The 23,310-nt window shown below is 41.2% G+C and overlaps 2 long non-coding RNA genes across 5 annotated transcripts in view; both read right to left on the reverse strand.

Moving 5' to 3' along the window:
• The window catches only part of LOC102148213 (uncharacterized), a 140,907-nt gene that overhangs the window by 72,534 nt on the left and 45,063 nt on the right, over positions 1–23,310 (reverse strand). The gene's annotated exons all lie outside the window — the stretch shown is intronic.
• Positions 137–12,586, reverse strand: LOC138925174 (uncharacterized). The gene is made up of 2 exons (XR_011441022.1): positions 11,649–12,586; positions 137–1,134 (listed from the first exon to the last, which is right to left on the reverse strand). It is a non-coding gene; the product is annotated as an uncharacterized lncRNA (long non-coding RNA).

Below are 23,310 nucleotides of genomic sequence, written 5' to 3' on the forward strand. Positions count from 1 at the left end.
ATGCTATGATGCTGCTAATTAACCATAGGAGGAAAGGAAGTCCTCTCCAGACACCAAAAATACCAAGGAAGAACACGATGAAAAGCAGCCTTTGTAACAGCAGGCCCATCATTCAGCCCAGCCTAGGCTGGCGCTAAAGGGGAAAATAACTCCTCCTGCAGTCCACAAGGTCACTGCATCCCAGGTGGGTACCTCAGGAGGCCAGGCCCTGCGTGAGTAGCTGCAGGGGAAGGGGTCTCAGGAACGTGGACAGTGTTCATCTGCCCTCCTGGCTGGCTTAGGCAAACCACAGGAAGTGGCCTGAAGCTGGTGTGTTTATAGGTGACTTGTGAGTCTTTGTTAGAATAGCCGCAGGCCTGTTTGGTAATTTAAAAGACAGGAGTGCAGGTCTGTTGAGGTGTGAGGCGGAGCTGCAGGAGCTTGTCTCAGAGTCTGGGTAATCTCACCACAGCAGGTCCCTCTCCCACCCTGTGCTTATCATACCAGGGGCTGATCCCCACTTTGAGGATAGGACTCAAACATAGAGAAAGAAGTGTCACTGCCTGGCCTGCCCAATTCCCTTAGACTTGTCTGCTACAAGCCTAAATAGAGTCTGCAGCATCTGAGACACTCAGGGTCGGTGGGGTGCTACTGGGGGAAGGGTTGATTTGCTGCAAAAATTGGATTTGGCCACAGGCTGGGAATTGGAGGCTTTCACAAGCAAGAAGGCAGTAGGGCCATTTGGCTGGGACCTTAAGCTCAAGAGAACTCAGAATTTGGCTCCTGATTGGTGTAGGGGAATGAGGGTGGCTCCAAGGATTGAGGAGCTTAGGATCTGAAGGCTACCAGAGCCACTTCGAGGTTCTTGGAGGGCCTGTTTACACAGTCCGCTTACTTTACAGGGGCTAGGACAGATTCCCAAGACTCTAAATTGCCAAAACCAGGAAGTCGGGGTACTAGGATTTCATACCAGGCAAGCTTCCCAGTCTCTCACTCCAAAAACATTTTTGCATCTGGGCAGACAAGGGGAAAATTCTTCCATTATAATATCACATGTACAGGATCCTTGGCAGCTGTGTGTGTGGTGGCACATCTTTCTTTTCTTCCCTTCTTGTTGATATAGGATCTCCTTTATAGACTCCTCAAGTGTCAGAGCTGAAAAGATTTTAGAAGCCATGTAGATCAATTCTTTTATTTGACAGAAAAGGGAGCAGAGAACCGGAGAGAAATGACTGGCACCAAGACACAAAACTAGCTAATGATCACTAGGATTGAAACCAGGTCTTGGGACATCCAGTCCAGGGCTTTTTCCATAATACCACACCCTTTATAACAAATAACACTTGTATATCAGGGGCTCCTGCCCATTGCATATTCTGTTTCCCATTTTACTCACTTCCATGCATAGGACCTTGAACTATACCTTGTATGTGGTAAAATGACTTTCTGAAAAGTTTCCACTAATTGGTTTTATAACCAAAAAACCCCACCTTAGGTCAGAAAGAGGTTATCATGGCCAGAGGTTTCCCATGTGAAATGCAAATCGACCAAAGTAAAAGAGCAAATTCCCAGACTCTAAGGCCTTGATGCTCAAAACTGTCCATGGAACAGCAGCATGGGCATCACCTGAGAGTACCCGCCCCCTAGACCTGCTGAATCGAAATCTACATTTTCACAAGATCCCTAGATGATCTGAACATATACGCAAGTTTGCATAGTACACTATAAGATAAGGCTCTGCAAAATGTCTGTCCTTTCCCCTTCCTCCCAAATGTTCAACCCTCTCCCACTTCTCTCTTGCTCCTTTCTTCTCCATCCTCACTCCCAAATGTTGCTATGTTAATCTTGTTCTGCCTTTTTAAAAAACTTAAAGGCATGGCGGGGGTGGGGAGTGTTACATTTTAAAAGGGGACTCAAAATGGAAATTTTTTTCAAAAAATAAAATACGGCCAATTTGAAACAACTTTTGCAGCTCCAATGTCATGTTGTTAATGTAGAAATATAAACATCTACTATGTTTATATTTGCTTGCTTGTAAAATCATCATCTTTGGTTATATTTAGGAATTTGATGGCTTGGAGAGTATATTGAAAAACTCTGAGAACAAAAATATCCTTCCCCTTAACTTTCTGGAAAATAAAAAAATCTCCTTAAAAAACATCCCAACAACATCTTTTCCCTACTTTCTGTATTATTCCTAACCACAATTGCGTATTTCTTCCTCTCACCTTTCTTCCTTTTGTCATTCCTAGTTCAATTCCCTCATTTCATTTATATTTCTTAAAATAATTTTGTTTCTTATTACTTATTTCTTATAGAAAAACTAAGAAAGAAAGAAGCAAAAGAAAACACAACCAGAATCCCACCAATGTAGAAACAACTGTAAACCTTTTATAAAAAATTATCTCAAATCTTTTTGTGCATATATTTGTTAACAAAAAAATGGGATAATTCAGAACATAATAATTAGTATCTGCTTATTTTTTAATGGAACTAGAGATTACTAACTTATTTACATTTGTGAACATACCTTGACAGTATCATTTTCATTAAATTCTGCCACACGCATTGACCATGATTGATTTAATAGTATTTCTACTGCTGGATATTTAGGTGGTTTACACTTTTCACTATTAAAAACAGTACTGTACATCCTTAATGATTTTCTTATTTTAAAAGATTCTTTAATTAAATCATGAACACATGAATGCATGATTACACTTGTGAAAAAAATTTAAACACAGACAATACTTAATCAGTTTTGTGTGTATTCTCCCAGACTATTTCCTATGCATTTAATGCATATATATGTAGCCTAGAAGACAAATTACTGTCTGGGGCTGTTGGTTTGTTGTTGATTATTTTTTACACCAATGCTATAATACATTACCTATCATTCTTCAAATTACCTTTCTTGCTAAACAATCAGTCTTGGAGTGCTTTCTGCATTAATGCTTATAGATTTACTTCATTCATTTTAGCTGTAGCATAGTATTCTGTATTATGAATATACCATGGTTTAGTTAGCATAGGTTGTATTAATTGGCTTTTAGGCCATTTTCACTTTTTCCCTCTTACAAAGAACACACTTATACATGCTTCTATGGGTACGTGTATAAGTGTGTCTCTAGAGTAGATTCAGAGAAGTGGCATTGCTGTATCTTAGGATCACCTACTTCTTTCTATGTGTGAATGAGAGGGAAAATTCTTTTGAAGATCCTGGAGGAAAAAGTATAGTTCTCAGAAGCCTAAAAAATGATTTTTCCCCCTAGCTTTATCCTTGGCTTCCAGTATTATTTTGAGGTTTCTAGCTAGGGTAGATAGGTGCAACAGAACAAGAGAAAAGACATACCAGGCTTTTGGGGAAAGATAAAAAGCAGGTTTGGTTGAGTTTAAGATGCTGCCTTCCCTCTTATGGGAGGGAAGAATGCCTAGGGTACAAGACAGAAGGGGAATCCTTTCCCTCTTCCCTCATTCCAGCTCACTCCCACTCCAGCACAGTGAATCCAATTGTCAACCCAACTTTTGATGGGTGCACATGGGATAAAGAGCATAGTATTAGGTGCCATAAAGATTTCAGTAGATGACACGGTCTCTGCCCTAGTGAAGGAGAAGAGATTTCCATTCATGTAGAGAAGAAATAACGCTTACAAGCCATAAACTGTACTACTGAGTGCAACTTAGTGCCAGGCAGTCTGAGCACAGCCAGATAACTGCTGAGGGAATCTCAAGTCCTCTTCACCTTTCACCTGGATTCCTGTCTCAGGTTTTCACTTCGTCTTCTCACCTATAATCTCTCCCTTTCAACTCATCCAGTTGACTGGTGATAATATAATCTCAAAAAAGACACTTTCATAGTATTTGTGATTGTTCATTCCTTACTCCTCTTATTCTGCCTGCTAAGCTTCCCCTCATCCTTCAAGCCTCAGCTTGATAACGTTGTAGTGGTAATCATTTGCAATATATGTGTACCAAATCAATACATGGTACACCTTGGATTTACACAATGTTATATATCAATTATATCACAATAAAGTTGGGGCAAAAAGACTCAATTCAAACTTTTATTTACTCAACATACATTACTTGACAGGTACTGAGCACATTCTATGTACCAATTACCTCGTCTAAAAACTTCCCCTGGGGCCCAGTCCCATGGCTAAGTGGTTAAAGTTCCATACGGTCCACTTTGGCAGCCCAGGTTCACAGGTTCAGATCCTGGGCGCAGACCTACTCCACTTGTCAGCCATGCTGTGGAGGCATCCCACATACAAAATAGAGGAAGATTTGCACAGATGTTAACTCAGGGTTCCTCACAAAAAAACCCCAAAAAACTTCCCCTGACTCTAGGCTTTGTGAGTTATTCCTTTGCTGCTTCTTTGCTTGTAATAGATCCTACTTCTCTGTGATTACTTATTTGTTTTCCTGGCCTACCTCTACCCCAAACTGTAAGTACTTAAAGTACAGGACCTCTTTCTTATCCACTTCTATATCCTCAGCACCCAGTATGATGCCAGGTACATGGCTGATGGTTCATAAATGTTTGCTCAGCAAAAAGAATGGATCAATGAGCTTCCCAGAAATATGCAGACTGGTTTTCAACGTACTTTTAGGATTTAAAGATTAATTCTTGCTTACAGAGAGCAGCAACTGTATTAGATGGCAAGAACAGAAGCAGTCTTTGAGGTGACTTTGAGGTGAGTCTTTGAGTTGTCCTAGATCCTGAAAGCAGTAAAGGGAAGAGCTGGTACGTGCCTCAGTCTAGGTTTTCTCGTCCTACATTTCAAACACACAACCTATGTCTCTCTTTGCCATGTAAAGGGTGATAGAGAAGTGTTTAAAAAAAGAAAGGAAAGCTTTTTAAAAAGATCCCAACTTTCCCTAGTTAGGAACTGGAAGTTCAAATCTAATATTGCCGCTTGTTTAAAGCCCTTTTGATTACTTCCCATTGCTCTTAGGATAAAGTTCAAAATGCTTAATTTGACTTGCAAGGCTTCACATGGCCTGGAGGCTGCCTACCTTACCAGGATTCTTTCACATCATTCTTCCTGCTCTTTACTCTCCAGCCACACAGTCATTTCTTTTTTCCTCAAGGGCACCAAGCTTCTTCATCAGTGATGTTCCTTCTGCCTGGAACAGTCTCTGCTGCAACCCATACCCAATCCTCCCACCTTGCCCCACTCACCTGGCTAATTGCCACTCATCCTTCAGGTCTCAGCTTAGCTGCCACGGCCTAGGGAGGCCTTCCCTGAGCCACACAGAAGGCTAGCTCCCCTGACTGTACACTTGCATAGTGGTCTGTATTTTTCCTTTATAACACCCATTATTATTGTAACTTGATCGTTAAGCGTATAATTATTGAATTTTTGTTTTTCACTCCCCACCTCCTAACTCCAGACTGTATGGTCCATGAGGGTAGGATCTGCGTCTGTTCTTTTCACTATTTTAGCAAAAGGGCTTTATCTACATTATTGCACTTAGTTTCACAATCCTGTGATGTAGACATCCTCATCCCCTATTTGACAGAGAAGAAAACTGAAGGCTCAGAGAGATGTGTGGCAGAGTCAAGACCTGAACACAGTTCCATCCACATTATTGAAGGATTAAAAGGGCTAGAAGTTCATTTATTTGGAAGTTGGATTCTCAGGACCTGAACTGAAGTCCCAGTTCTACCACTTAATAGGTTTATAATACTGGGCTAGTCTCCTCATTGGTATAATAGAGATACTATTACTTGCCTTAACTACCTCATAATTTTCCTTAGAGGATCAAGTGAAATAATACATATGACATGCCTGGTACACCATAATCCACTCTACAAATATAAGTGAAACAAGTAGCATTTTTCATCAGGCTCAAGTCTGTAACGGCTGCTGCTTATCTGGTCTCCCCACTCTGGGCATCAGTTTCTTGAACAAAATTGTCACTTTGGAGACACTGGGTTCAGATGTCCCTGTATATTATCTAGAGGAGGTTGTTAGCCTGGACTTATATTGACAACTAAAAGATTAATTTAGAATGATAGCACTCATCTTACAAAACAAGAAATATACATTTAGCTTTTACATAAATATAAATAGTATGCAGGTATCTCTAGTATTTAACCTCTAGTCCTTGCTCACCAAGGAACAAATGAGATGGTTAGGTAAGTGTAGTTAACGATTAGCATTGATGGTTAAGAACTTAGACTTTGGAGTCAGAGAAACTTGGGTTGAATTCACTCAGCTCTACACTTACCAACAAGGAGGCCTTGGGCATGTTATTTAACTTCTCTAAGTTTCTTTTCTATATCTTTAAAACGTACCTACCCCTTAGACTGTTGTAAGGATTAAAAAAAATAACATAAGTGCCTGGAACATAGGAAATGCTCTATAAACGTGGAGAGCTGTTGTTACCATCTCAGTCTGCTTTCTTTCCTGGCTTGCTGATCCCTATACATCTATTTGTTCCATTTTTCTTCCATTCCAATTGGAATGATGACTTTCAGGTGTTGGAGTCTTAAATACTAATGCCAGGAACTGTCTCTCAATCTTCAACTGCTCCAAGTGAAGCCCCCCTTGAATAAAGGGGAGAGTTTTCCACCCATGTGCTCTGCACCATGAGTGCCACCAGTTTCTTGAACTTCTGGGGAAGCTTCTGTATTTGTGTAGAGCAGCAAGTTCTTCTATCCATCTTTGAACAACTGCATGTCTCTGCTCAACTGCTTTTGAGTGTCACACTAAGGATGGGAAGATTTTATTCTCTCTGGCTTTGGACAGAAAAAGGATGCACAATTTGGAGCCATAGTAAAAAGTGGTTTTACTGTTCCATCATTCCACGGCCACTATCACATAGTCTATACAAGGTGATTTGATTCATTATTAATTTTAAAATGGGAGGCTTTCTGTAATTTTGAAGTAGGAGTCAGAAATTCTAGCTATAGCATTGTATTCTGGTTTGTGAGAGTGTTTTCACTTAAAATGCACTTATTGACACCTTACTATGTTCTCTTCCCTGGGGAGGTATACAAAGATGAATAAGTTATCTTCCCCTCAGAGGAACTTAGATCCTATGTAGGAGATAGAAAAGGACACAAACAATGAAAGACAGTGAACAAGTTGGGGAGAAGGACATCCTGAGATTAGCCCCCTCCACTCTGGATTGGGATTCACATGTACAGGGTAGTGGGGCAAAGGAGTAAAAAGATTGCAGGCATGGGAATAGGCCTGAATCTTGGCGCTTGGAATAAATTACTCGGAGCAAGCCACTTGCTGTCTGTGAACCAGTTTCCCCACAGGAAAAAAGAGAATAATGTTTACCTCAGAAGATCGTTGTGAGGATTAACTGAGATAAAGTATATCTCATGCCAAGCACGATGCCAGGCTAATTGTAGATAATAAATATTAGTCACTATAAATATCAGCCACTATAAATATCATTATGATTAACACACCAAGACATAGGCAGTATTTAAAAATCTCGTCAGCATATAGAATCAGTAGAGGAGGCTTAACTCTCATCCCAGCAGCATGGTGGACGTGGAGCATCCTCTCAGATAGGAAAATGTAAAGTCCTTCCTGCTAAATATTTACCACTCTTCTGACACAGATGATGACATCCTGTGGTCACTCCCCTCCCCTAGGTGGTGGTTTCATGCACACCCCACCAAGATGGTGGATTATCTCACAGCAACAGAAACAGGAAGATCAGTGGTTTCAATTGAGCAAAGAGACTACATGTTTTATGGTAAATAACTCTTCCATTTCTATCAGTTCCTTGACCAAACACTGAGCAAACTGTGATGTGAAATGATAAGGAAGCCAAGACACAGCTTTTGGAAAAGCTGAAAGCCTCTTTGAAGTTGGAAGCACATCCTGTCATCTACTGCATTATGACAGCTGAAGACAACTTTATGGACAAGACAACTGCTTTAGCAGACATCTGGAGGGGGGAAGTGAGCCAGGCACCATACCTATAAGTACAGCTGCACCTTCCTCCATGAAGCTGCTGCTCTGCACTAGAATTTCGCATTCGGTTTGACCAAATTAGGAAAGTGATCCAGATTTGAATAAACAGTCACTGAGTGGAAGCTAACTCAGCTCATTTATTATAAACCTCCCTGATTTATGGGAAATATGGGGTTTCTGGGAGGAGAAAATGAGACAATCTGTGATATAATGTTATTATTCATAAGAAATACCACTACGGTTTTTCCTGAGTTTCTAAAAGCATTATGCTCATAAGGAAATTAGAATGCCTAAAGGCTTAATTTGCATTAATATGGTTGTATTTATGTTCATCATGATGATAATCATAAAAATGGTACCATTTTGGAGCTTCCAGCTAAGGTCACGGGGACCCCTGGGCTTCAGTTCAAACCATATGACCCTTGGAAAGCAGCTCATATTCAGGATCTAGGCTGTAAGCCCCATAAGGGTAGAGGTCTCATCTCTCTTTTTCAGGATTATATCCTACCCAGAGCCCAGCACAGTGTCTAATCATGGGTGTTCAACCACTACTTGCTGAAGTATTTAATGTAACATTCATTATCTCTTTTAATATTCACAACGCTGAAAGTTCAATATTATTAGCTCTAGTTTGTGAATAACAAAGTTGACCTGCTTGTTTCAAAGCTATCTACAGAGTTTTGCATGTGATGGGTTGTTGCAGGGGTAGGAGAAGTTTGCTCTATGATCACATGATCTCTGAGCTTGATATGGGACAATCAAGGAGAATAATATTGTTTATGTGAATATTCTTCTCATGCTTCCATGGAGCGAGAGGGAGTAGCTCTGTTGGCCATTTGACTAGAGAAGTAGCTTGAAACCATGTTTATACGGAAAGGTAGAAAATCAAGTGGAGATGTTTGATCTGGAGAAGAGAATGCTTGGGGAAATTAATAACCATCTCACATAGCCCAGGGCCTACTCAGAGCAGAAGAGACTGTCTTGTCTTGTGTCGGCCCAGAGGGCAGAACACAGTGCAAATTTTAGGGAGACCAATTTTGGTTCAACATAGGGAAGAACATTCTAACTCGTTCTGCTGTTTAGAAATAGATCACCTTGGAGGTAGTAAATCCCTTATTATTGGAGGTGTCCCAGGAGGGACCACATGATCATTTGACAGGGATATTGTAAAAGAGAGTTAAACTTTGGCTAAGGGCGGAAAGGCATTGGGCCAAATGAATATCTCCTTTATGTTTCCTAGAATCTAAGATTCTATAATCCTATACTTGAAATTTGTAAAGATGGTATCCAGAAACAAATAAGACTGAAAAGGAAACTAAGTAGTAGGTTAATTCAGATTCCATTAGCCTGTAATTTTCCCTAAGGCAGGATATCTGTCTATGTGATATAGTATTGTGCTCCCAGTGCCCATTACTGTGCCTGGCACATAGTACATCTTTGTTAACATGCATTAAATGAATCAGTTGGAATCTTGGGTTCACTGAAGAACCTACTATGCTCTGAGCATTGACTTCACAAGAAGTTATGGAGTATGATAGAAACGAAAACTGAAGCAGATCAACTTTCCTGTTCCCTTTTCCTATATAGACTATAAATTTGGCCAAGAGGGAAATATTCCCACTTATTTGTGGTTTAAATGTTAGAATCACATAAAGTGTTTCCTCTGGAGAAGTGTCTCAATGTGTGTATTTTTTGTTGGCCCCACTAGCTCAGAAACTGTTTGTGAGGAGACCATGCAGAAGCCAACTTGTAGAATGCTGGAATGAGAAACTCAGCAGGAGCCTGAGAGATGCCCTACTCAGTCTGCAGTTGAGAATGTGCAGGAGTGAGGGGACATAAATTAACGAGTAGACAACCATAACCCAACATGGGGAGCCACTCCCAGAGGTAACGCTGGAGAAGCCCCAGACGGAGACAATGATTGTGTCTAGCACTGCGTCTGGCACCTATCAGGGTCTCAATACAGTACAGTGAATGAATGAACAAATGGAACATGGCGGTGTCCAGAAGCAGTGCTGGACTTGGGACCAGGAAGCCTGGATTCTCCTTTGGATCTGTCACTGATGACCTATGTGACCCTTACACATTCCTTATCCTCTCTAGGGGTCATCTGGGGCTACCTGGCATTCAAACAACTATCCTATTTGAGAATTTCAGTTTTAGAGTCAGGAGAGCATGATTGTTTCAACTGGTTGATAGCAGTGGAAATGGAGAGAAGTGGAGGCTTTAAGGGCCATTTTATTTTTATTTTTTTTTTTTTAAAGATTTTATTTTTTCCTTTTTCTCCCCAAAGCCCCCCGGTACATAGTTGTGTATTCTTTGTTTTGGGTTCTTCTAGTTGTGGCATGTGGGACGCTGCCTCAGCGTGGTCTGATGAGCAGTGCCATGTCCGCGCCCAGGATTCGAACCAACGAAACACTGGGCCGTCTGCAGCGGAGCGTGCGAACTTAACCACTCGGCCACGGGGCCAGCCCTTTAAGGGCCATTTTAAAGGAGGAGGATAAGTAGGGTTGCGTGTATAATTTGATGTGAGATTTGAAGGAGGGGAAGTGGTCAAGGATTACTCCTAGATTTCTGACTTAAGCAGCTGGGTGGATGGCAGCAATGTTTGCTGAGAGAGAAACAAGCCAGCAGGAATGGGTTTGAGAGGAAGCTGACGAACCACACCTTTAGCTCCTAGAAGCCCACACACAGAAAGATCCTGGCCTTTTGGGTTTCCCCTACCCCCTTGACTGAAAATAGGCCTACTGCATGAGATGGTAGGCAGACCGGGTAGCTTCAAATGTGACAGAGCCCCTGGTTATGCTTCCTCGTCCTGGAATGCTTCAGGGGCCGCTGTAAGTCAGCCTTAAATCCATACATCCATCTTTTCTCTTCTTGCTAAGGCAGCTCTGGGAGGCAAATATGGAGATCTGGGACCCATAAACCTAAAACTATAAAGAAAAAGAGGAGAAGCAGAGGAAGCTTTAAGACTAGAAGCTGGTTTCCTGCCAGCGCTTTGCTTCATTTAATGCACTCGCCCACATTCTCCCTGGTTTTCAAAGACCAGCTGACGCTCGCCTCCTGCAGCCTATGTCAGTGCCTCCAGGCCTTGGTACTGAATAAATGAAACTAGAAGGAGAAAGAAATGGAGCCCCCTGAGGACTGGGAATGGCTGGGAGCATCCAGCTGAGTGGCAGACAGGAAATGACAGGACGGGGGATCGATATGTAATGGAAAGAAGAGAGCTCCCTGCGGGCACTGAGCTACCAGTGACTCTCTGCCTCATTTCAGTGCTGCAGTCCTGGGTACAGGGAGCTGAGCCCAGTAAAGCCATGCTGGAGTAGAGGGAACAACTGACATTCATGGCATATTCTGAATATCACTGTGGAGCGAGGATCCATGCTTTGTACAGCGGAAAGAAACACGAAAGAGACAAAGGTGGAAAAAGCAAATGTGAAAATATGGGAAATTATGCCTGTCATTTTTTAAAAGAATGGGTTTTTTTTGCTTCTAATTACAAACACAATATATGTTCATGGTAGAAAATGTAAGAAATACAGAAAAATAAAATAGAGACTCATCTGTAATCGCACTAACCACTCTTGTCATTTGATGAACATTTACTGAATGCTGACTAGCTTAGGCACAATTTAAGGCCCACAACAACCCTGAGACTTAGGTAGGATTATTATTCCCTTTTAATCAATGAAAGAACTGAAGTTCAGAGAGGTTGAGATTTACCTGAAGACACACAGATGGCAAGCGGTGGAGCCTGGGTTTGAACCTGGTTCTGTATCCCAATTTTCTCACAGTACTTTATTTGTCTTGATCCATGGGTCTGCCAGACGTGACACCACTTCATCAAATAATCCCAATTTTCAGATGGGAAATAGTCCAAAGCAAAAAGACCTTTCAAAAATGTCTTGTCTTTAAGTCTCGCCACACTTCCTGCAATTTTGTAAACTCATCCATTGCAAAAATGGTGTTTTGATTCTATGCCCTTACTGACAACCAAAACAGAAAGCAACTTTCCTTCCATTACTTGGCCTGAGGCTTCCTTCTGCTTCTGCCCAAGGCAGGCTGTGGTTAGCACTCACCACTTTACCTCTTCCTCCTGCAAGTCCCTCTTTGAAGTTGGACGTTTTGTTTAGCCCATTTTGACACCATGGACATTCTATGACCCTAAATATCAAGCCAGCCAGCCCTGGTGGTCTAGTGGTTAAGATTCTGCGCTCTCACCGCTACGGCCCAGGTTCGTTTCGGTTCAGGGAACCACACCAGTCATCTTTCAGTTGTCATACTGTGGTGGCTGTGTGTTGCTGTGATGCTGAAAGCTATGCCACCAGGATTTCAAATATCAGCCGGGTCGTCCACGGTGGGCAGGTTTCAGCAGAGCTTCCAAACAGACAGACTAGGAAGAAGGACCTGGCCATCCACTTTTGAAAAGATTTGCCATGAAAACCCTACAGATAGTAGTGGAGCATTGTCTGATATAGCTCCACAAGGTGAGATGATGGCACAAAAACACCAGACAGGGTTCTGCTCTGCTGCACACAGGGTCGCTAGGAGACAGAATAAACTCAATGGCACTAACAACAACAAAAATCAAGCCAAATCACCTTTTAAAAATGAACAAATAGTATGTTTAACACCTTACTCCATTTCTAAGGTTCACCATCTCTTGCCACATCTCTGACTACAGCCCCATCCCTGAATTCCCCCATCTGACCTTCACTTCCTCCTGACATTAGGGTGATTTTTTTCTGCATAGTGTACCCGATGATTTTTTAAAAGCTGAAAATGTAATGCTTTATTCTTTATTGAAATGAATTGTGTGAATGTCAAACTATCACTAGCATCAAAATGACCTCAACGAAACATCATACACCCAGTACTCAATCCTGACTACCCAGTTTTGTCCCCAGCCAGTCTCTTGTTGCCAGCTTCAGACACTTCCTGCACATTTTCCACTATTAACTGGCCCTGACTGTTCCCAATAACTCTCAAGTGACTCTTAATCTAGTTTTGTCATTTAGAGTGGGAACTTTGGAACCAAGCTGCCTCAATTCAAATCTCACCTTTACCACTCTCTGTGTGACCTTGAGCAAGTTATTTAACTTCTCTATGCCTCAGTTCCTTGTTTGTTAAATGGGGAAAATAATAATATCTATTTTATAAGGTTGTTGTGAGATCAAATACTTGTAATGCTAATGCTTGTAAAGGTCTTAGAACATGGCCTGGCATATTGTAAGCACATAGTAAAGATTAGCTATTAAGACAAATGTAGTTATTGGTCCATCTTGTCACCTGAAGGGCCAGTAGTCAAGATATATTTCTTAAAATAATTGTAAATCTTAGTGGTTTTCCTGTTTTATTTGTTGGCTTTGCTGCAGAATTTGTTTTAATTACACAAGCACAGTAGTTTGCCTATAATTATACATTGAATAGACTTTTGTGGGCTTGCCTAAAAACCCTAGTAACCACTTATAACACTGTATGTATATATATATACACCTGTCTATCCACGTTTATATATATGTATATATATATATATACATATATATATGTATATATATATACATATATATATGTATACACACACACACAAACACATATTCCTTTTGGAGTGGATTTTTGGACAATAGGTTTTATGTAATATGTCCAGTTTATTGTATACATTTATTTTTCTTCTACTCATTTTTAATTTCCGAAAGTTAGCTGATAAAATATTGTCAAGACTCAACATGGTTCTGAATAGCATGCCAAGGACTTTATATTTATTCCCTGTGTGATGAGGAGCTGCCCATGGCTACAAAGGAGGAGAGTGTCGTAGTCTAACCATGGTTTAGGAAGCAGTGCAAAGGCTGTCCAGAACAGAAGATCCTGAAGTCTGAGCGATCAGTTAAGAGGCTGTTAGAATGAGCCAGATTGAGAGCCTCAATTAAGGTGCAGGACAAGAGGGGATACATGTGAGAATAATTTGAGGGTGGAATTAAGAGGACTTGACATGTAGTTGTGAGAGAAATGGAGGCGATAATTCTAAAAGCTTTTATTTGGGGTGAATGGGAGGATGGTGAAACCATTAAGAAAGACAGCCTTCTCTATTGTTTTCTAAATACAGAAGGGATTCAAAATTTTCAAGAAGAGATCAATATAAGCTGTGAAAAGTCAGAATATAATGCAATCCTCTTCCTCAACTCAAAAAAAAAAAATCTATGTGCACCCAGTAATTTTGGCATCTGAATCTAAAACTAAACAAAAATGGAACAACTGAAAAACAAAAAAATACCCAAAACACATATAGGGTTGATAATGATTTTCACTGATGATCCACTTGACAGTGATAATCAAGTACATTTAATGTTACATTCCAGGGAGAGTCAAGCAGATGCTAAATTTGTAAAACAGTACTTTTTCATCCCCAGGGATGTGGAAGTTTTCTTCTCCCAATAGAACAGCCAGAAAGTTGTTTGGAAAGACCCGAACAAGGCCACAAGCACCCCAACTACATCCTTCTAAGATGCTAACGCTTTTCACTTTCATCCAAGACTCCCAAAGCCTATGTTTTCAGTGGGCAAAGAACAAGACCAAGGGTCAGCCCTGGTCTGAGACCACATGGGCAGCCAACCATGCAGAAGGGTGTGGCTGAGGCCTCCAGCCCAGAAACGGTGTGCTCTCCACAAAACCACATTCACTTCCCACCTCTCTCCCAAACACTCCAGCTGGCATGGGGAGAGTTTTTGAAAATGAGAATGAAGCTTTCCTATGTTGTGGCTGTGGGTTCTGTCACTGTATTTTCTAAGTCAGAACTCCAGATGCATGACAAATACAGTTGTACTAACGGCAACTAAGGGACAGGATATTTTAAGGGTACTCCAAAAAAATCTAGAGTATGTAGTTACCATGGTAAAAATACATCATTTAAAAGACTGATTCCACAAATATTTATTTGGTGCCTACTAGGTGTCAGGCACTATTCTAGGCACTGGTGATAGAGTAGTGAACAAAACCAGGTTATGTAACGGGAATAGGCACCCCACAGAGCAGTGCATTGAGATTTAGGATCTTGGTCCATTAAGTTAAAGATATGATCTAAAAGAACACGATTGGGTAGGTAATTATATTGCAGACCTTTAACTTCTACTTGAATCCCAGAAGTTCAAAAGGACCACTTCTAACCCTGCCTGACTAATCAGTGATACTGTCTCTAACCCCCAGTGGGAAACCATCTCTCCCTTATCTGAGCTCCCCTGCACTTCCTTTGATCTTCTGAAAAGCACTGGATCATTCTACCATGTGTTATAATTATTTTTATATATGTCTTATCAGCCTTTGTAGACTCCTTCAAAGCAGGCTTCTTTTGCTTATCTCTCCAGATCCCTGTCCTGACACTGCCCTCAAACTGCTCCTCCCTCCTCCCCATTCACCACACATCTGATGTTCTTCCATGCAGAACTCTTGGGAAGTCCCTATATGTGCAAGGCTCTTTCCAGCTATGACTTTGCACATATAGTTCCCTCTGATGGAACACCCTTCCCCTTCTTTGCTCTGGAGAATTGTGACTTTTTAGAAGAATCAGCTCAGAAGTCACTTCCTCAATTAAGCCCTCCTTGACTTCTCCGGGTATTGAGTGGTCATGCCCTCTGACCTTAGAGAGCTCTAAGCATACCTCTGTTCGCACACTTACCACCTCCTCTTTTTTTTTTTTTTTACTGTTTGTTTATGGGTCTATAAGCCCTGGGGCAGAGTCCTCATTTTATCTATCTAGACTTCTGGGGCCTTGCACTTTTGCTTGGAAGAGGCCTTCAGTGAAAGTGTGTTGAATAATTTACTTGCCTTTTGAATTACTAGGGAGACAGCCACATGACTCTAAGGGCCTCTTGTCTCAAAACAAACCCCACAAATCTCATTTGCCCTTGCTAGAAATTTCCCCCAGTGCTCATTCCTTGGTTTGAAGGCATCAAGACTTCTGTTAGAACACAAATATTAGGTAGTGGACAGAGCACTGGATGAAGAACCTAGAGACCTATATTCTAGTTCCAACGTACCCCGCAATTAGTTCTGTGACCTCGGCCAGATCATATCATCTCTCTAGGCCTGGGTTTCTTCATTTATAAGGTGGAAGCTGAATTCAATCCAGAATGGTATATAGGTTTTTTCCTTCCAGTGATAATTTCAGTTGAAAGGTAGTGGCCCCCCAGAGAGCTTTGCAGAAGATTGTAAAGTTCAGGTCAGAAAAGACACTCAGTTGGAAAGAATATAGTGACTGTTTATGTCCATTTAGCACAGAAGTGGGAAGTGGGGTATGCCTGCCTCTCATTTGCTGACATTGAACTGGATAGGTCTTTGAGTTCTGTTTAGCTCAAACACTCCGCACTTCATGATCCATGCATGATTATATGTAGAGTCAGTTCTTGATTGGGAGGCATATGTCAATTGTCTGCTGCACGCTGTGTACTGAGCAGTGAGAGATAAAAAATAATAAATAATGCATGGTCCTTGCCTGTAAGGGACTCTGGGTGATTAGCAGAGGTAAACGATAAGTATTATCTCCATTTAGCAGATAATAGGAATTGAAGCTCCACTGATGAGTAGAGGAACTGGGTCTGACACTAACTGGATTCTAAGTGCTTTACCCTTTTCCACCATACCTCACCACTCTTCATTTAAAAGGGAAAGGGAAAAGAGATACTGAACCGAAAGCTCTAGTGTTTCCCACGCTGGGTGCATCATAGCAGAAGCACAGGATAATCAGTGGACAGTGTTAGAAACCTGGGGGAAGGGGCAGAAAAGGGAACAGAAGGGTCCAGAAAACAAATTTCACCTATTACATGAGAGCTGGTCTTGGCTTCAGCACAGGAAGCCTTCATCGGGACACATTTACAGGCAGGCACATTTCCTCATGTCACATGTGCCTCAATGCTAAGATTCTGTCCATTCAACAATGATGGGGCTGGGGAGAGGCAGCGGCCCTTCTGGGAGAAAACAGTGCAGGATAATGGTTTAAATCAATCCCATTGGTAACACCTCAGGCCCTACCCTTGCGCCATGAAGGTATCCACCAAACACCACCTGCAGGTGTGGCCTTGTGCACTCATGAGGCTTGGAGGAGGACTTTATATCTATTTGGTTTGAAAAATGCCACAATTCTCCAAGTAGTAAGTTTTTCTAAGTATTGAGATTTTCTAAGTAAGGGCAGACGGCTGTTTTCTGGGCTGTTTCTGTGGATGCATGCTGATGGAGGTGAGTGGGTGGCTACAAACCCAGAGCGTGGTCTCTGGACTCCACACGTTCAGATTCTGAGGGCCTGAGAAAATCGTTCACGTCACTAGATTCACACAAGACAAGCAGACACGAAGAAACGAAGTTATCGATTTATAGTATTCACACTATGTGCAACGCACACATCACATACACTAACATCATATGCTCCACTCAAGTTCCTGTAAGGGCATCCCCTTCAAGATACTGACAGACTTGGGAAACAGTAGCCATAATATAAAACATAGAATTTTGGAGCTAGAAGGGACTGACATCACCTTAGCCAACTCTTCCACTTCATAAAAGGGGAAACTGAGGCCCAGAAAGGGGAACTGACTTGCCCAAGCCCACATCATTCATTCATTTACCTTTTCATCCTACAAACATTTGTAAAGTGCCAACCAAAAATAAAGCCTCATTCTAAGCAAAGTGAAGCCTTTCATAAGCTCAAAATTCTGGCTCAGGAGATGAATATGAATAGAACCAGTTCTCATACAGTATGATGAGTGTTCTAAGACAGCAGTTGGCAAAGATTTTCTGCTAAGGGCTGGTTAGTAAATAAATATTTTAAGCTCTGTGGGCCATATAGTCTCTCTTGCAACTACTAAACTCCATTGTTTTGGCACAAACACAGCCATAAACAAGATGCAAATGATAAAAGTGGCTGCGTTCCAGTAAAACTTTATTTATTGCCATTGAAATTTAAATTTAGTATTGTATTCACATGGCACGAGACATCATTCTTCTTTTGACTTGTTTCAACCATTTAAAAATGTAAAAACTCTTCTTAATCCATGAGCCTACATAAACAGGCGGTAGGCTGGATTTAGCCTATAGGCGGTGGTTTGCTGACCATCGACTTCCATGAACAGAAGTTTCAAGTGATTTTTCACCATCCATGAAGGGTATGATCTAGTTGTCGATCAGATTCTTTTACCAAGAATAAAAGGGGAAAAAAGAGTATAAACTTGTCAGTGTCACCCTGAAAAGTCAGGGCCACTGAGCTGGGTTCTAGTCATAGGTTAAGAAGAAGCCTGAAAGCCCCCGGTTTGTCCCACCCCACCTCTATTTCCAATTGAACTCCAAATGCCTCTATAATCTTGAGCCAACTTTAACTTACTACTTTTTACATCACAGAGACTCTCAGTTTTTTGCAGTTTGAAATGTAAATTCCCCTGCAGAAGAGCTGGACCTTTCCAAAGTTTCCGCATGGCCATGTTTAGGAGAGAGTCCAATGGGTATACAGGACTCAGTTCCTCTAGGGTTCAGGTAATTTTTTGACAGAATTGGGTGCCCTGCATGCAGCTTTGGGGAAGACTAACAACCTTTTCCTAATAGATATGAGCACATGAGCAGTGTCATTAATCTTTGTATGCCTTGCCCTTCAGAGAAGAGTTTGGTACTTCAGAGTCACCCAACTTTGTCATGGGCAGTTTTCCTGATGGACAGGTATGTGATCTTTCCTTAGAAGAGAATTCTCTAGGTCTCAGTTTCCTCACCTGTAAAATGGACATAATATCACTTGTATCATAGGTTTTTATGAGATCACCTGTGTGATAGCACTCTGTAAACACTATATAAATGATCTTATAACTTTCTACCACTTGCTTCCATCCCTACCATCCCTATGCTCAACAAGCCCACTCAATCTTTCTGGGCCTCATTTTTCTTATCTCAAAAGAGGGTAAATTCAATCATTCTAAGTTCCCTTCCAACTCTACCACTCTGGCCCTGTGCCTTGTTAGGAAGGGAGTTTTTCACTCTTATGGGGAGCAGTTCTGTGTTATGATCAAAGGCAAAAGGTAGGAACAAAGGTAAGGTATGGAAAAACCCAGAAGGGGACCTTGGCCATAGATAGGGAGTAATACCAAGTGCCCTCCTCATTCAGTGTTCAGGATAAAATGTCTGCTTTCTTAAAAAGCAAAAATCCATGTTCTTTGGCATAGTCTAGATTGGCTTTACAAGCAGAATGCTGAGTTTGAGAATCTCATAGACCTTTCTTTTCTCATTTTCTCAGAATCAATCAGTGCTTGGAAGTGTTGATGAAATTACCCATGCAGCAATTTTTAACAAGGGACTCACTACCCAGATGCTTCAATGTGGAATACACATTGCTATGTCATGCTTTTTTACCTCCGCTGGAAGTGATGGCTTCCACAAAGCAGACTAGGTCACATCTCATAACGCCAGGGTCCTGAACAGATTTTTCCCTCCTTTCTATCATTTTCCACTTTCATAAAGAAGGAGTGTGCAAGCCATTGACCAGTAGGCCAAATGCGATCTTCCCCTTCTGAGGAAAGTGACTTTGTTTTTATAGAGCCAGTGTGAAACAAAAGTAGGCATGGGGCTGGGCTGGAAAATGAGGGGCAGATGAGGCAGACAAGGAAATTAGAGAAAGCTGTTTTTCTCCTCTTCCATACTCCTGGCTTGAGATGTTTAAGGAGGGGCAGTGGGGATCCATACCCAGGACCTATCCCCTGGCTCTACAGGTTGCTTTCTACAAAGGAGAATGGGTCTTTCTACAAAGGAGAAGGGCTATCTGGGGTACTAGGCCTCTCTGGTGTCCAAGAGGTGGGTCTAGGCCTCTAACAATAGGCAAATTAGAAGCCTTGTGAACTCTTTTGTGACCTACATGTTATCAGTCCACAGAGATAAACTAATTTACAAAAGAATGAATAGTAGATCACAGTTTCCCACAACTACAGAACACCAAGAAACACTTCAAGACATCTGTATATTCTGTACATAATATCAAAAACAAGGTATGTCCCAAGTAAATATCTTGGGTTAACCTATCTCCGAAATCAACTACTTATGGTCCTTTGGATACTATACCTCAAGTTGTCCCATCACCTTTGTGCATTTATTCAAACTATTCTGTCTACTTTAAAGATCTTTCCCCATGAAACATTCTTCCATCACTGAGCACTGCTGGTCCAGATCCTACCATGGTTCAGGCCCCATTTCCAGTACTAACTTCTTTAGAAAGACTTCTTCCATTTATTCGGCCCTTGTTATGGTTACTTTTTTATGAGTTTATGTTTTGCCTCCTCAAGAAAAGGTTATATTCCTTAAGGCATTGAACTAATCTTTACATTTCCTCATGTTCAAAATGAAGCCTGGTTCAGGTCCTTCAACAAAGGAGGCATTCAAAAAAAAAAAAATCTGTTGATCATTCAGTTAACCAGAACACAATATCTGAGATCCTCTTCTATAAATGGAATGTTTGCACTATTTAGAAGTCTGAACTACAAAGAAATTGTTAACAAAGTTTTCCATTCAAAACAAACAACCAACTCCTAGAAGATTTCCTGAGTTCAACACATTCCAACAAAGTTTTGCACCTTCTGCATATTTAGCCAAGCAGTTGAATAATTTGAATTCAAGTTCTGAATAATAAGCCTGAGGCATGGCAAGGTCTTCAATCATCAAGAAAGATTCAATTATATTCAGTGTGTGCTTTCCAAAGGAGGAGCATGGATGAATATTTTGAAAAGGTTTTCAACAAGAGGGATTGAACTAAAATGTTTTCCTGAATATATGTAAAACGAAGCCACCACATGCCTCATCCTTATCCTGGTTCATAAACTCTTTGCTATAATTTTTTATCTCCCCAAATAATTAAGAGGGAGGGAAATGTGAAGTGTGAGATGGAATGTGCTATGGACCGAATGTTTGTGTCTTCCCCAAATTCATATGTTGAAATTCTAACCCCCAATGTGATGGTATTAGGAGGTAGGGCTCCTGGGAAGTGATTAGGTCATAAGGGCAGAGCCCTCATAATAGGACTACTGTCCTTATAAGAAGCGGCCAAGAACATGTGTATAGTGATGGATGGCAATTAGTTCTTGGGTGGTGAACCTGAGGTAATCTACACAGAAATTGAAATATAATCGTATACACCTGAAATTTATATAATGCTATAAACCAATGTTACCCCAATAAAAAAAAGTCTATGACACTCAACCTCGAAAAATAAACAAATAAATAAACTACATACTTCTTTAAAACAGTTATTTTTTTAAAAAAAAAGAAGAAGAGGCCAAGAGCTAGCCAGTCCTTTTTCTGCAATCTGCAAATCAGGAAGCGGTCCTCACCAGACATTGGATCTGCTGGTGACTTCATCTGAAACTTCTCAGCCTCTAGAACTGTGAGAAATAAATTTGCGTTGTTTAAGCAGTGAGGCTATGGTATTCTGTTACAACAGCCCAAACGGACAAGACAGAATGTTTGTACCTACAATGGCCATGATACTTTATAGACACAGTCTCAATCTGATTAGCAACCCTATGAGGCAGGTATCATATACACCTGTCTTACAGACGACAAAACTGAGGCTAATAAGGGGTTAAGTAACTGTTCCAAGGTCACAGAGCTGAAAGTAGACCTAGACGTAGCTCTCATTGGTTTCAAAGCTTATACTGTTTTCACTGAATAATGCTGCCTTCTTACAGTGTTTACACAGCAATCCAAATAGATGAGAAAAATGGGTTGAGATTAAAAATGTTTTTAATGGAAACGCAGTGTGATGTAACAAAACCAAACCAAACACTGGACCAGATGATAGAAGATGTGGTTCCTACTCTACTGTGAACCACCTACCTGTATGACCTTAGCCAAGCCATTCCATCTCAAAATCATAAAACCAGACTGTAAGTGCTGAAAAATGCATCTTGAAGATCACTTATCCTTACCCAATCTTCTCCTCTTGCAGAAGAGGAATTTGAGGTCCAGATGAAGCCATATGCCTACAGTCACATAAGAGCAAAATTCAGGTTTATCAGACCCATCTAGGGCTCCTTCCACTGACTTGTGTCTCTGCTCCCTGGGCATTGGTCTCCTCATAAAGCAAATCTCCAAGACTAAGTGTGTTGTCTTAGTCAGTTCAGGCTGTTAGAACAGAATACCATAGGTTGACTGTGTGGTTTAAACAACAAACATTTATCTCTCACAGTTCTGGAGGCTAGAAGTCCAAGACCAAGGCCCCAACAGATCTGATGTCTGGTAAGGGCATTCTTCCTAGTTTGCACAAGGCTGTTTTCCTCTTGCATCCCACATGCCTGAGAGAGATCATCTCTCTTGTGTTTCTTTTTATAAGGGCACTAATCCCATTCATGAGGGCTCCACCCACATGATCTGATTACCTCCCAAAGACCCCACTTCCTAATACCTTCACTGGGGGTTAGGATTTCAACATATGAATTTTACAGGGACACAAACACTCAGTCCATAACATTGTGGTCCACTTAGATTGTGGTATGCAAATGTAGAGGATTTGATTATGATTTCCTAGTGCATTACTAGAAAAGTGAGCGGTCTCAGAGATACTACGAGAGAAAGACCATACAGCCTCTGAGCCCAGGTGTGTGGAGTGTGTGTGTGTGTGTGAGAGAGAGAGAGAGAGAGAGAGAGAGAGAGAGAAAGGGAGAAAGAAGGAGAGGAAAAAATACATCCTAGAGAGAAATTCACCCTTAGGACTGCCTCAGATCTCAAGAATATACCTGAGTGAGTTTCTGTTCCTTATAACAATAACAAAAACAAAAACACCTAACGAATTAGAAAATATAGAAAAATATTTTTATCTAAATTAACTCTTTCCAGAGCATCAAGTGATACTCTCCTATAGTGTATATAGGTAGAAACACTCAAATGCTAGTATCTTGAAAAAAGTTATATAATTCACCATAAAAACACATCATTTACTCCTGGGGCCTCTCCTCAGACTTTCAATCTCAGTTTTCCACCAAAATAACTATTATTAATGTAAAAAGGCTACGAACTACCAGCATGTGAGGTTTCGCTCAGTGAGGCACTGGTGGAACAGTCCTTGTTTCCTTGTTACTGCATTTGACACATCTGTGCTTCCTGCAGGTACATTTTTTTGGCCTGGATCATCAGGGCAGTGTTTTGTTTAGCAACTGATGGGCTTTTACTGAAACACCTCTCTGCTTAGAGGGAGAAGAGTTGCCTACGTCACCTTAGAAGTTAATATATTATGCCACAATGGAGCGCAGCTCAAGGGTATGAACAGTATTTCCCAAAATGTTCTCCTTGGAATCCCAGCCCTGTGAGATGCCATGTGACAAAAGGTTCCAAGGTCAAATAAGTTTGGGAAACGCTTCCTTCTGTATTGCCTCTCTTG

The sequence above is a fragment of the Equus caballus genome, chromosome 7 (assembly GCF_041296265.1).
Source record: "Equus caballus isolate H_3958 breed thoroughbred chromosome 7, TB-T2T, whole genome shotgun sequence".
NCBI classification, from domain to species: domain Eukaryota; kingdom Metazoa; phylum Chordata; class Mammalia; order Perissodactyla; family Equidae; genus Equus; species Equus caballus.